The sequence below is a fragment of the Mobula hypostoma genome (genome assembly GCF_963921235.1).
Source record: "Mobula hypostoma chromosome 8 unlocalized genomic scaffold, sMobHyp1.1 SUPER_8_unloc_7, whole genome shotgun sequence".
Taxonomy (NCBI): domain Eukaryota; kingdom Metazoa; phylum Chordata; class Chondrichthyes; order Myliobatiformes; family Myliobatidae; genus Mobula; species Mobula hypostoma.
Window position 1 is genome coordinate 340322 of NW_026948130.1, and position 13922 is coordinate 354243.

The 13922-nt window shown below is 50.2% G+C and overlaps 1 long non-coding RNA gene across 2 annotated transcripts; it reads right to left on the minus strand.

The window, feature by feature from the left end:
* Positions 1 to 5045: 5045 nt before the first annotated feature.
* LOC134341217 (uncharacterized) lies at positions 5046 to 12101 on the minus strand. Of its 2 annotated transcripts, XR_010016734.1 has the most exons (4): positions 11410 to 12101; positions 10918 to 10991; positions 10192 to 10338; positions 5046 to 5822 (listed from the first exon to the last, which is right to left on the minus strand). It is a non-coding gene; the product is annotated as an uncharacterized LOC134341217 (long non-coding RNA). The 2 variants fall into 2 exon arrangements; XR_010016733.1 differs by lacking the exon at positions 10918 to 10991 and having other exon boundaries at positions 5047 to 5822; positions 11410 to 12035.
* Positions 12102 to 13922: the final 1821 nt, after the last annotated feature.

A 13922-nucleotide genomic window follows, 5' to 3' on the forward strand; every position in this document is an offset into this window, starting at 1 on the left:
ATGAGGACGGGGGGAGGTCAGCAGACAAAGGGTGTGAGAGAGGAAGAGATGCAAAGGGATTGTGGAGAGAGGGAATGTGAGGGGGATAGAAGGAGAGATAGGATATAGGTGCATAAAGGGAGAATGGTGCAGGGAGTGTGAACAGAGGGGAAGGGGAAAAGATGGGACAGAGGGGTGGTTGGAGAGAGAGCAAGTTGGAGAGAAGGTGGGAGAGAGCAGGGAGGGAGGGAACATAGCAGAGAGTCAAAAAGGAGGGAGGCAGGAATAGAGAGGGAGGACAAAGAGGGAATGTGGACAAGGGAGCGGGAAGGTGGGAGAGAGAGAGACAGACAGACAAACACAGAGGGGGATGGAGGGCAGTGTGGTGGAAGAATGTGAATGGAGGAAAGGATGGGGGAGAGAGAGAGAGAAAGAGAGTGAGAGGCCTGGAGAGGAAGGGAGAAGAGATGACAGAAGAGGGAGGGAGAGAGAGAGAGTCAGGGAAGGTTGGAGAGGTGTAGAATTGGAGGAAAGGGAGTGAAGGAAAGAGATAGAGACAGAATGAGAGAGAGTTAGAGAGTTGTGGAGGGAGGGAGAAAAGGCTGGGAGAGTTAAGGCTGATTTATACTTCTGCGTCAAATGGATGCTGTAACCTACGCAAGTGGCCTCGTGCGTTGTGAGCATTTAGAGGAGAGAAGAGAGGAGGTGTGAGGTGTACCGTGCGAGGGAAGGGGAGGAAAGATGTGAAAGAGATGAAAATAGAGAGTGGGGGAGGTGTTGAGATAGAGGGAGAGGGTGTGAATGCTGTGAAAATGGGCTTAGAGGCTGATAGAGAGGTTGGACTATCGTCGGAGGAATTTGAGGTGACCTCACCTCATGACCCGGTTGACCTCTTGGACCTGGAGCTTCTGGAAGGCGGAGCGTGTTTTCTGGCCCAGTTGATCAGCCCAGTGCTTCACCTGGTCCTGGAAGGCAAAGAACCGGTTGGCCATGGAGCCTGAGGCAGTGGAGATGGCCGTGCCATTCCCAGGATCCTGGCCTGAGGCCGGAGTGCTCCCTGGAAGGGGAAAGACGGGGAGTATCAGCAGGGGTGATGGCAGAGGGTACCTCCCACCTGCCTTGTTTCCCTCCTCTCCTGTTCCCTCCCTCCTTGAATCCCCACCCCACACAAGCTAGAGAAGGCGTGATACCACCAGATTAACACATACCTGCACCTCCAGCTCTCTCCTCTATTCCTCCCCAACTCCCACTATCCTCGACTCTCTCTGCATCCATCTCCCTGTACACTTCCCTCCTTCAATCCCTGACCTACATCTTAGGCTAGAGAGGGTGTGATACCGTCAGGTGGACAGACACATACAGACACACACACACACACACACACACACACACACACACACACACACACACACACACAAATACACGCACAGACACATACACATGTGCACACACACACACACACACAAATACACGCACAGACACATACACATGTGCACACACACACGCACACACACACACACACACACACACGCGCGCGCACACACACACACACACACACACATACACACATAAATACACGCACAGACACATACACACGTGCACACACACACACACACACACAAATACACACACAGACACAGACACACACACACACTCACACAAACACAGAGCAATACTCCTCGATTCCCTGTTCCTTCCTGACTCTCTCATTGACTCTCTATTCCTCCCTAGGTTCAGCTTTCCTTGAATCCCTGACCAACACCTGGGCTGGAGAGGATGATACCATCAAATAAATATTTGCTATTTCCCCAACTCTCTCTCCATTGTTGTCTCCCTCCTTCTCCAGCTGTCCTCCTCCTTGAATCCCTTACCCACATCTCAGGCTAGAGTGGGGGCCATTAAATAGACAACCTGAATCCACTTCCTGTCATTCCTTCTTTCCCCAAGACCCTCTCCCTTCCTCCTCAAACCCGCCCTCCTTGACTCTTGCCCTCCATTCCCTGGCTAGAAATGAGGTGACACTGTCACGTGTATACATACACACACGCACACACACACACAGGGACATTCTGTAGACAGAGGGAATTAGTGTGTTACACACACATGAATATGTGTGGGAATGGAGGGATATGGACATTGTGTAGACAGAGGGGATTAGTATGTTAGACACACACATGAACGTGTGGGGAATGGAGGGATATGGATATTGTGTAGACGGGTATTAGTGTGTCAGACACAGACATGAATGTGTAGAGAATGTAGGGATATGGACATAGTATAGACAAAGGGGATTAGTGTGTCAGACACACACATGAATGTGTAGAGAATGGAGGGATATGGACATTGTGTAGACAGAGGGGATTAGTGTGTCAGACACACACATGCATGTGTGGGGAATGCAGGGATATGGACATTGTGTAGACAGAGGGAATTAGTGTGTTAGACACACACCTTGTCTGGGGAATGGAGGGATAGGGACATTATATAGACAGAGGAGATTAGAGTGTTAGAAACACACAGATGAATGTGTGGGGAATGGAGGGATATAGGCATTGTGTAGACAGAGAGGATTAGTGTGTCAGACATACACATGAATGTGTGGGGAATTGAGTGGTATGGACATTGTGCAGACAGAGGGGATTAGTGTGTTAGACACATGAGTGTGTGGGGAATGAAGGGATATGGACATTGTGTAGACAGAGGGGATTAGTGTGTTAGACACATGGATGTGTGGGGAATGGAGGGATATGGACATTGTGTAGTGTGACGACAGACCAAATTATCAGAAGATTGATGCCGATAAGAGGACAATGCGGGAACATTCAGAAATGTTAATGAGAGACGAGAGGGATTAACGAAAAGGAGACACAGTTCCGAGTATTTTCAGCGACCGGTTTGCTTTGAACCTGAACTGTTTGAAGTTTGATGGACAGGTGATACCCCAGCAGGGGGGTAAAAGGGAGAGGTTCGCTAAGGCAAGACACACACGACACCACGAGGTAACAAGACCCTGGAAGCAGTGTGCCCCCACAAGTTGGTGTAATTTTTGGAGATCTGGTCATGGGAACAGCCATAGACGCACAGGGTGGAAAAATACGGTCGGGCGGGAACCCGGTCTGTGTGTCCGCCCCTGCCTGGGTGCCGGGTTCACTGCAGAAGAACGACCGTATCTGGAATGGAGGGGTCACAGTCGGTGACCTCAGAAGACATTACAAAGGGCTCACCCGAAAGCTAACTGCGAGGAATATTGAAGGTCTGTGTGGAATCCGTTTTGCATATTCATTCGTTCTCTCTCTCTCTCTCTCTCTCTCCAACGGCACGATGGCGATTACTGCGAACTGAAACTGAACTGAACTCTGTGTCACTTGTGACTGATCATTTTACCCCTAGACTGTGATAGAGCTTGATTGACCCTGTTATCATTGTTCCGTGTACATGTGTGTTTTATTCATTGCTAACCTGTTGCCTTTATATCCATACTATTAGAGTACTGTGTTACTTATTTCTTTAATAAAACTTTCTTAGTTCCAGTAATCCAGACTCCAATTGAGTGGTCCATTTCTGCTGGTTTGGCAACCCAGTTACGGGGTACGTAACAGTAGACAGAGGGGATTAGTGTGTTAGACACACACATGAATGTGGGGGGAATGGAGGGATATGGACATTGTGTAGAGAGAGGGGAAGAGTGTGTGAGACACACACATGAATGTGTGGGAATGGAGCGATATGGAGATTGTGTAGACAGAGGGGATTAGTGTGTCAGACACACACATGAATGTGTGGGGAATGGAGCGATATGGAGATTGTGTAGACAGAGGGGATTAGTGTGTCACACACACAGATGAATGTGTGGGGAATGGAGGAATATGTACATTGTGTAGACAGAGGGGATTAGTGTGTCAGATACACACATGAATGTGTGGGGAATGGAGGGATGAGGACATTGTGTAGACAGAGGGGATTAGTGTGTCAGACACACACATGAATTTGTGGGGAATGGAGGGATATGGACATTGTGTAGACGGGGATTAGTGTGTTAGACACACACATGCTTGTGTGGGGAATGGAGGAAAATGGACATTGTGTAGATAGAGGGAATTAATTTAATTAGGCATTTAATTACTAGATTAATGAGTTCAGCACAATATGGTGGGTAGAAAGGTAGGAAAGACATTCAATTGGATGCTACAATTAGCAATTGATTTGGGACGCTAGGAAGGGCATTTAGCAGCTCTCCAGACTGTCACATGGGGAGCAAATCAGAATCAGTTTTTTTAAATTGCTCTCTTAGGTTATGTGACATTTCTTCTTTTGCAACGGTAGTACAGTGCCATTCAGAAATGCGTTGGCAGAGGGAAAGAAGCTGTTTCTGAGTCAGGCTCCTGTACTTCCTCCCTGATGATAACAATGAGAAGGTGCCACGTTGCGGGTTGTGAGGGTGCTTCAGGATGAGTGCCGCCCGGTTGAGGGATCGCCTTTTGAAGATGTCCTTGATGACAGGGAGGGTTGAGATGGAGCTGGATGAATTTCCATCCTCTTGCGATCCTGTGTTTTGGAGCTTCATACCCCACAGTGATGCAATGCCGTACACCGTCCTTCTGTAGGTTGTAGAGGTCTTTGGCGACATACCAAATCTCCTCAAAATCCTAATGAGATAGGGCCGCTGATGTGCGTTCTTCGCAACCGCATCAATGCTGCGTATTCCAGGGCAGATCTTTGGGATGTCGAGCCCCAGGAACTTAAAGCTCCCCACCCCTTCCAACACTGACGCCTCGATGGGGACTGATGTGTGCTCTCCCAAATAAATTCCTTGGTTTTACCGATATTTTCGGCCACGGAAGCGCCTTTCACTCCCTCCCACCGACCCACACACACACGGACGGGCCTCCAACCCGTGGACCAGCTTTATAGATTATACCCTCTTATCCGGACAGTGTCCGGCTAAACCTCTCCTGCACCCTCCCCAAAGCCTCCACTTCCTTCCTGTAATGGGGGCCAATCGAATTGTGCCTCTACCCCAGCTGTCGCGAAACTGCTTGACTCTCACGGCCAAGCGGTGCGCAACCCAGTCGCCCGCGTTCAAAGAGCCGCTTGAGGGAGCTCCATCTACCTGGATTATCCCACCGCAAATGAACGACAAACTGTTCATCGTTAGTGAAGGTTTTGAAAAAAAAAACGATTTATTACTTATTTTTTGGTTCACACCGGCTAAGAAAAAGAGTACGGACTACACAGATCTGAAATTCCCGATATGCCCGATTGAAGTTAACATCGGAGCGGCCTCGTCCAATCTATAATGTTACAGACTGGGTGGTTGAGAGAGCGCGATCCGGGGATGAAGAAGGGAAAGGGGAGACGACGGAGCGGCATGAGATTGCGAGAGAACTGCAGAAATACCTAAAGGGACGGGGGGCTTCCTGGAGACAGAGCCGCAGAGGTACCACCGCTAGGGAAACGGGTGAAAAGTGCGAGTGGGAGGTTGGAGGGAAGGGGAGGGGGACTTGAGGGGCGAGGGGAGAGGAAGGAGTGATGCCGAACGGCGCATGGGTGGTGGAACCTGCTCGGAGGGGCCGAGGAAATGAACTGAAGGAGGGGTAAAATGCAGGAGGTCGTTAAAAAATAAAGCAATACATTTGGCAATCAGCCGGCCCAATTGAGAAGCGATGGGCCAAATTTCGAGCTCTGACGTGTTTCACTTCCAAGGTAGATTAAGCACTAACGATATGAAATTTAGCGGCAGTTCAGTGACGGGCCTTTAGTTCCTCCGTCGGAGACGATCCTGGGATATTCGTCAATAATGTAATATTTTCCGTATGGAACTGGTGAGCTGGTCGTGCAGGAGCCTATGGGGAAGTGAATACATACGATCACTGTCCCGTCACACACTCCACACCGTACCATCACACACACTCCCGGGGTCTGACACAGAATGAAGCTCCCATCGCACACTCCCGGGGTCAGACACATAGAAAACCTACAGCCCAATACAGGCCCTTCGGCCCACAAAGCTGTGCCGAACATGTCCTTACCTGAGAAATTACCTAGGTACCTCTATTTTTCTGAGCTCCATGTACCTGTCCAGGAGTCGCTTAAAATACCCTATCGTATCCAATTCCACCATAGTCGCTAAAAGCCCATTCCACGCACTCACCACTCTCTGCTTAAAAAACTTACCCCTGACATCTCCCCTGTACCTATTTCCAAGCACCTTAAAACTGTGCCCTCTCGTGCTAGCCATTCTAGCCCTGGGGAAAAGCCTCTGACTATCCACAAGATCAATGCCTCTCATCATCTTGTACACTTCTAACAGGTTACTTCTCATCGTCCTTCGCTCCAAGGAAAAAAGGCCGAGTTCACTCAACCTATTCTCATAAGGCACGCTCCCCAATCCATGCAACATCCTTGTAAATCTGCTCTGCACCCTTTCTATGGCTTCCACATCCTTCCTATAGTGAGGCAACCAGAACTGAGAACAGAAGTGGGGTCTGACCAGGGTCCTATGTAGCTGCAACATTAACTCTTGGCTCCTAAACTCAATCCCATAGTTGATGGAGGCCAATACACCGTATGCCTTCTTAACCACAGAGTCAACCTGCGCAGCAGCTTTGAGTGTCCTATGGACTTGGACCCCAAGATCCCTCTGATCCTCCACAGTACCAAGAGTCTTACCATTAATACTGTATTCTGTCATCATATTTGAGCTACCAAAATGAACCACCTGACACTTATCTAGGTTGAAATCCATCTGCCACTTCTCAGCCCAGTTTTGCATCCTATCAATGTCCCGTTGTAACCTCTGACAGCCCTCCACACTATCCACAACACTACCAACCTCTGTGACATCAGCAAATTTACTAACCCATCCCTCAACTTCCTCATGCAGGTCATTTATAAAAATCACAAAGAGTAGGGGTCCCAGAACAGATCCCTGAGGCACACTACTGGTCACCAGATCTCCACGCAGAATGTGACCCATCTACAACCACTCTTTGCCTTCTGTGGGCAAGCCAGTTCTGGATCCACAAAGCAATGTCCCCTTGGATCCCATGCCTCCTTACTTTCTCAATAAGCTTTGCATGGGGTGCCTTATCAAATGCCTTGCTAAAATCCATATACACTACATCTACGGCTCTATCTTCATCTATGTGTTTAGTCACATCCTCAAAAAATTCAATCAGGCTCGTAAGGCACGACCTGCCTTTGACAAAGCTATGCTGACTATTCCTAATCATATTATGCCTCTCCAAATGTTCATGAATACTGCCTCTCAGGATCTTCTCCAACAAATTACCAACCACTGAAATAAGACTCACTGGTCTATAATTTTCTGGGTTTGCACTCCATTTCTCGAATAATGAAGCAACATCGGCAACCCTCCAGTCCTCTGGAACCTCTCCCATCCCCATTGATGATGCAAAGATCATTTCCAGAGGCTCAGCAATCTCCTCCCTCACCTCCTACAGTAGCCTGGGGTACATCTCGTCCGGCACTGGCGACTTATCCAGTTTGATGCTTTCGAAAAGCTCCAGCACATCCGCTATCTTAATATCTACATGCTCAAGCTTTTCAGTCCACTGTAATTCATCCCTACAATCGCCAAAGTCCTTTTCCATAGAGAATACTGAAGCAAAACACTCATTAAGTACCTTTGTTAGCTCCTCCAGTTCCATACATACTTCTCCACTGTCACACTTGATTGGTCCTATTCTCTCATGTCTTATTCTCTTGTTCTTCACATACTTGTAGAATGCCTTAAGGCCATTTTATGGCCCCTTCTGGCTCTCCCAATTTCATTCTTAAGCTCCTTCCTGCTGGCCTGATAATCTTCTAGATCTCTATCATTACCTAGTTTTTTGAACCTTTTGTATGCTCTTCTGATCTTCTTGACTAGCTTTACAACAGCCTTAGTACATCATGGTTCCTGTACCCTACCATCCTTTCCCTGTCTCATTAGAACATACCTATGCAGAAATTCACGTAAATATCCCCTGAACATTTGCTACATTTCTTCCATACATTTCCCTGAGAATATCTGTTCCCAATTTACACTTCCAAGTTCCTGCCTGATAGCCTCAAATATTCCCTTGCTCCAGTTAAATGTTTTCCTAACTTGTCTGTTCCTAGCCCTCTCCAATGTTATGGAAAAACAGATAGGATTGTGATCACCATCTCCAAAATGATCTCCCACTGAGAGATCTGACACCTGACCAGGTTCATTTCCCAATACCATGTCAAGTACAGCCTCTCTTCTTGTAGTCTTATCTACATATTGTGTCAAGAGTCCTTCCTGAACACACCTAACAAACTCCACCCCATCTAAACCCCTCACTCTAGGGACATGCCAATCAATATTTGGGAAATTAAAATCTCCCACCACAACCCTGTTATTACTACACCTTTCTGGAATCTGTCTCCCTATCTGCTCCTCGATGTTCCTGTTATTATAGGGGTGATCAATAAAAAACTCCCAGTAGAGTTATTGACCTCTTCCTGTTCCAAACATCCACCCACAGAGACTCCATAGACAATCCCTCCATGTCTTCCTCCATTTCTGCAACCGTGACACTATCTCTGATCAACAGTGCCACACTCCACCTCTTTTGGCCCCCTCCCCGTCCATTCTGAAACATCTGAAGGCTGGCATTCAATGTAGCCATTCCTGCCCCTGAGCCATCCAATTCTCTATAATAGCCACATCATAGCTCCAACTACTAACCCATGCTCTAAGCTCATCCGCTTTGTTCATAATACTCCTTGCATTAAAATAGACATATCTCAAACCATCGGTCTGAGCACATCTCTACTCTATCACCTGCCTATCCTCCTTCACACACCATCTCCAAGCTTTTTCTGTTTGTGAGCCAAATGCCTCTTCCTCCATCTCTTCAGTTTGGTTCCCAACCCCGCCCCCCAAGCAAGCCCCCAGCTCTCCCCAATAGCCTCGGCATACCTCCCCACTGGAATATTGGTCCCCCTGGGATTCAAGTGCAACCCGTCCTTTTTGTACCGGTCACTCCTGCCCCAAAAAATCTGAATCACTGCCCCCTGCTTCAATCCCTCAGCCACGCATTTATCCTCCACAGAGTGAACCTCGCTCCACACCGTCCCATCACACACTCCCAGGGTCAGACACAGAGTGAATCTCCCTCCACACTGCCCCATCGCACACTCCCAGGGTCAGAAACAGGGTGAAGCTCCCTCCACACCATCCTATAACACACCCCTGGCATTAGACACAGAGTGAAGCTCCCTCCATACCGTCCCATCACACACTCCCAGGGTCAGACACAGAGTGAATCTCCCTCCACACTGTCCCATCACACACACCCAGGGTCAGACACAGAGTGAAGCTCCCTCCACACCGTCCCATCACGCACCCCTGATATCAGACACAGAGTGAATCTCCCTCCACACTGCCTCATCACACACTCCCAGGGTCAGAGACAGAGTGAATCTCCCTCCACATCGTCCCATCACACACTCCCAGGGTCAGATACAGAGTGAAGCTCCCTCCATACCGTCCCATCACACACCCCTGATATCAGACACAGAGTGAATCTCCCTCCACACTGCCCCATCACGCATTCCCAGAGTCAGACACAGAGTGAAGCTCCCTCCACACCATCCTGTAACACACTCCTGGCGTCAGACACAAAGTGAAGCTCCCTCCATACCGTCCCACCACATACTCCCAGAGTCAGACACAGAGTGAAGCTCCCTCCACACCATCCTGTAACACATTCCTGGTGTCAGACACAGAGTGAAGCTCCCTCCATACTGTCCCACCACATACTCCCAGGGTTACACACAGAGTGAATCTCCTTCTGCACCGTCCCATCACACACTCCCAGGGTCAGACACAGAGTGAAGCTCCCTCCACACCGTCCCATCACACACCCCTGATATCAGACACAGAGTGAATCTCCCTCCACACTGCCTCATCACACACTCCCAGAGTCAGACACAGAGTGAATCTCCCTCCACATCGTCCCATCACTCACTCTCAGGGTCAGACACAGAGTGAATCTCCCTCCACATCGTCCCATCACACACTCCCAGGGTCAGACACAGAGTGAAAATCCCTCTACACCGTCCCATCACACACTCCCAGGGTCAGACACAAAGTGAAGCTCCCTCCACACTGTCCCATCACACACTCCCAGGGTTGCACACAGAAGAAACTCCTTCCACACCCAACACTCCGATACATACATCATGTCTTGCAGGAACTCTGGGTTGTTGAGGAAGGAGGAGATGAATTATTTGATCTGAGTGATCAGGTCCTGAGCTCTTCTACGGAGGATGTAGGGCGAATCTCTGTTTGTTGATGACCTTGTTGCTGGTAGGTTGAGACAGGAGCTGCAGAGAGAAGGAAGGAAGGATCCCGTACTTGCCAATTATGTCGCCTCAGCTCACCCCCCCTTGGCTTCACCTGTTCTGTCCTCCTCACTATCCCTCAGTCATCCTCTGTTCTCTTCCCCGCCACTCCTCTCCCTCAACATCCTACCCTTTCTCCCTTACTCTCCTTCAATCTTCCTTTCCCTCCTTCAATCTCCCTCCCTCGTCCCTACCTGCTCCCCCTTCCTCCCTAAATATCACCCCTCTCCCTCCCCTATCCATATGCTCCATCTCTTGCCCTCCCTCATCTTTTACTCAATCTCCCTTCCCCTCCATTTTTAAACCTCCTCCTCCTCCTCCTCCTCCTCCCTTCACTCATTTTCTCTCCACATGCCACCCTATTCTCGCCCTCTTCCCCTCCATCCTCATGGTCTCACTCACCATCCCTGCTTACCCCAATTCCTCCTCCGATTCCACTCCCTCATTCACGCCCCTCTGCTCTCTTCCTCCTGCCCAGCCACCACCGTTTCGACGGAGAGCCTGGAGGGAGGTTTGTCATCGAGCCAGAGTAACCCTTTCTCGGAGCGGTGGGATACATACCTGTGAGTAGGGACAGGCCCAGACACAAGGCAGCCAGTACGATCAGACAGAGACTCATCTTTCTCAGAGGGTCACTTCAGCGGGGATGAGGAGGGACAGAACAGAGCAAGCTCATAAAATTCCACCCCTCCCCATAAACACTCCCACTGAAACCACCCCAACTACCCCCCCTCGCACAGGTGAGAGCTACAGAGATGGGGAGCGGTGTAGGAGCTGGATGGGGTCACAGAGAATGGAATGGTTGTTGGGGAGTGTGGGATTAACAGAGACAAGGAGGGGTGTAGGGGAAAGGGGATCACAGAGACAGGGAAGGTATGGAGACCAGAGGGAAATCACAGAGATGGGGAGGGGTATAGGCCCTGGAGGGGATCACAGAGACGGGGGAGGAGGGTCCGATGGGGTCACGGAGACGGGAAGGGGTATGGAGACCAGACGACATTTCCTACGTTTGGAGGTAGAAGATTCCCTCGCCCTCTGCCGCCTGCAACTTACCAGAAGGAGAGGGCTGCACCTTGCAACTGTTGTCTGTACGAGCAACTCCTCTTCTTTTATCGGGACCCATTTCACCCGGTGACTCACGGGCCGTGGTCCTGGCTCTGCCCCGCGGGATGGGTCTGCTTTGTGGTTTGCCGGGCTCACCCGCAGACTGCGCTTGCGTAAGAGCCGAGACGAGAGCTCTCCTGCACCCTGAGGCTGTGTCTGTCTGTTCGCGGGTTGCGGACCGGTGTGGTCTCAGCCACAGCCGTCTGCCGCCTCCGAGTCTCGGGTGGGGGGAGGTGGGGGGCAATGACTTAGCCAGGAGACATTGGTTCTTTTCCTCTGTTGCAGTGGTATTTGTTCGTGGCGCAGCAGGTAAATTCGGTGGCTCCTTGATGCAGAGAGACGACATCGATCACGATCTCCAGTGCTCTCTGTGCGGACTTTGCAGAGTTTCCGTCGTCCCCCTGCCCCGGCAACAGCACAACTCCGATTAACCCTAATCTAATCACGGACGATTTACAATGATCAATTAGCCTATTCTGCCCATCTGTGGACTGTGGGAGGACACTGGGGTAAACGCGGGGATGACAATGGAATGGCGCTGCGATTGAACGCCCAATCGCCCCGAGTTGTACTAGCGTGGTGCCAACTGCTACGCTGCCGTGAGGCCTCGTCTGTCTGTCTCTCTTCTCCCTGTGACAGTGTGGGGTCTCCCCACGGAGCTCCGGTTTCCTCCCACATCGCAACGAGGTGCCGCCCGTCTGATCATCTCTCTCAGCCCCACCTACTCTGCACTCTCCCCAATATCCAAAAGATTCTCTCAGACCTCCCGAGGGTCGGGTGAGAACTCCCAGGAGCACCCGACTTTATGAGTGAAGGAATCTCTACGTCTCTCCCTCCCGAGCTTCTAATTCCTCATTCTGAGACCTCTGGTTCTAGACTCAGCGGCCGGGGGGGGGGGGGGGGGGCACCCGTCTCCCCCCCATTCCTTTCTCCCAAGCGTCATGGAGTTCTGCTCCCGTCTGCTCAATCCCTCCACACGGAACAAACATCCCCCCACCGATCCTATCCCAGGAATCGATCTGGAACCCTTCGGCCCATCCCACCCCTCGATCTGTGGTGAGTCCGTCCTTCCTCGGGGAGGGAGACCAGAATGTGCGAGATATACTGAGCGCCCTCTCGCCGGAGGAACCGGAGCGAAGCCACGCGTCTCCGTGAAGAACGACGCACACCGCACGGGTGGATCAGGGGACTGGGGACCAGCTAGCTACTGTCCGATGGTGCCGGGGAGGGGACAGAAAGTGCAGAAGCGCTAGACTGAGTCCTGCTCGTGACAACAGGGGCTTCTCTCCCACCGCCAACCTATAACGGCAGGTTAACTGACCCAGAGAGGGGTGAGCACCCAGCTTCAACAGTGGGTCCAACGTGTCCTGTCTCTGCGGCGATTTTCTTGCCCCTCCCTCTCCTTTTCAGTTTTTCTTTCTTCCTTCCACATTCACACTCTCCCCCCTGTATCTTGTCGTTTCACACTTTGTGCTTTCCCTCCTCTTTCTTTTCCTCTCCCTCGCCTTTGTTCTCTCCTTATCCCACCCCTCCTCTGCCTATCGCTCTCCTACAATTCACGCCGTCACGGTCTCCCTCCCTGCCCCCTCTCTTCCCGACGGAATACAGTACCACTGGGTAGGGATAACCATCACCCGCACCACACCCGTTTGTCCCGAGGTTGAGATATAACCATATTACAATTACAGCACGGAAACAGGCCAACTCGGCCCTTCTAGTCCGTGCCGAACTCTTACTCTCACCTAGTCCCACCGACCTGCACTCAGCCCATAACCCTCCATTCCTTTCCTGTCCATATATCTATACAATTTCACTTTAAACGAGAACATCGAACCTGCCTCAACCACTTCTGCTGGAAGCTCATTCCACACAGCCACCACTCTCTGAGTAAAGAAGTTCCCCCTAAACTGTTGCCCTTTAACTCTCAACTCATGTCCTCTTGTTTGAATCTCCCCCACTCTCAATGGAAAAAGCCTATCCACGTCAACCCTCTTTCCCCCTCATAATTTGGAGGCCAGAGCCTCCAATGCGAACGGACTGGGAAAGACGATGCGTCAGAGCTGCAACCTTCTGCATTAACATAGTGCCCGTCTCATCCACACCTAAACTCTACTGCTTGCTGTCCTCCCAGAATCAGAATCAGGTTTATTATCACCGGCATGTGATGTGAACTTGTTATCTTAGCAGCCGCAGTTCAATGCAATACATAATATTGCAGAGCAAAAATAATAAACAAAATAAAAATAATAATAAATAAATTGCAATATACGTATAGTGAATAGATTTTAAAAACGTACAAAAACAGAAATATTGTATATTAAAAAAGTGAGGTAGTGTCCAAAGATTCTAAGTCCATCTGGGAATCGGATGGCAGAGGGGAAGAAGCTGAGTGTGTGTCTTCAGGCTTCTGTACCTCCTACCCGGTGGTAAAGTTGAGAAAAAGGGCATTATTAAAAGGAGAA